A 1,532-nucleotide genomic window follows, 5' to 3' on the forward strand; every position below is an offset into this window, starting at 1 on the left:
CGCAACTATCTGCGATTCCAGTGGCATTTTCATGGCTGGCCGAACTGAGACCTGTGATGGATTGATGGAGGTACGGGAAGGCGAAGCTATTGCACTCCCTCAAGCTATTCGTTGGGCTGTTGAAAAGGAATTGTAACATATTATTTTTGAAACTGAGTCGAAACTCGTGTGTGATGCTATTCATTCCAAATTTATTGATCACTCTGAGTTTGGAGATATCATCGTCAGTTGCAAATCCCTACTATCAAACAATAACGGTTTCTCGTTATGTTTTATCAAAAGACAAATAAATAGCTTGGCTCACGCATTAGCTAGGTCAGCTTCTTATCATACTTGCCTAGCTCTTTTTTATGTTTTACCGAATTTTATTTTCTCATCTATTTTGAACTATTACCGAAATACGGTTCATTAATGAAATTTACATTTAAAAAAAAGTCAGTATCAACTAGAATAATTTAATATAATAATTATAATTTGAAATTCACTGTTTAGGTTTTTACTACGGCTTAAAAAAACATTATTAGAATATTAGATTTTATTTGATTTAAATTAAATGCTAAAGGGTGGGTAACATTTAATAGAAGTTCAAAAGAAGAATATAGTATGGTGGTATAATATAATATAAACGATTAAATAAATAAAAAAGAAAAAATATTTCCTTAAAACAGGAAGCCGTCTTAGCTCAGCTGGTAGAGCGCATGGCTTTTAACCATGTGGTCGTGGGTTCGATTCCCACAGACGGCGACCTGTGTTTTTAAATAATGTTGCTGTTTTTAGCTGCTTTTTACTTGGGCTCCTAAAATTTGAAGGAAACAAATGAAAATTGACTGGTAAAATACCCAAATTTGGAAGGAACAGCTAAATTCTTACAAATTATTTAAAATAAAATTTTTTAATCTTCTTTTCTTTTTTCATGAAAACTTTTTTTTTTTTTTGAGAAAACTTATTAATCTAATTTTGATGTCTTAAGTTTTTTTTTTTTTTTTTTTTTTTATCTTTCAAACATTCAGTCGTTTGTTTTTAAGTTAAAAAAAAACATTTACTTCACTTTTTGTCAAACTGATATTTGAAAAAAAAAAGTCCAAACAGAGACTAAGATTTTCGTTTTGCTAAAAACGAGGATTATTAGTTAGATATTATAAAAATGACCGTTAACAATTTTAAAATGAAAAATTTCAATAATTTAAAGTTTTTAGTACCACATCCACTATGGAACCGGATTTTTTAGGATTATTAGTTTGACATTATAAAAATGACCGTTAATGATCTCAAAATGAAAAATTTCAAGAACTAAAAGTTTTTGGTACCACATCCATTATGGAACCGGATTTTTTATTTTTCAAAATCATTATTTTCGGAATTTTCGCTCATTTTAATTTGAGATCATTTAGGTTAGTAAAACGAAAAACATCAGTCATCTCTTAGTTGCAAACAAAAGTTTTATTCCTCGTTTGGATAAAAAAAATAAAGTACTAGCTTGACAAAAAATGAAAACGAATGAGTTTTTTTTTTAGATTTTACCTTTTTCTAAT

General features: G+C 28.7%; 1 non-coding gene across 1 annotated transcript; it reads left to right on the forward strand.

Annotated features, from left to right (window-relative positions):
• The first annotated feature begins 671 nt into the window (after nt 1-671).
• Nucleotides 672-744, forward strand: TRNAK-UUU (transfer RNA lysine (anticodon UUU)). The gene has a single exon. It is a non-coding gene; the product is annotated as a tRNA-Lys (tRNA).
• Nucleotides 745-1,532: the final 788 nt, after the last annotated feature.

Source organism: Euphorbia lathyris, chromosome 9 (assembly GCF_963576675.1).
Source record: "Euphorbia lathyris chromosome 9, ddEupLath1.1, whole genome shotgun sequence".
In the NCBI taxonomy this organism is placed as follows: Eukaryota; Viridiplantae; Streptophyta; class Magnoliopsida; order Malpighiales; family Euphorbiaceae; genus Euphorbia; species Euphorbia lathyris.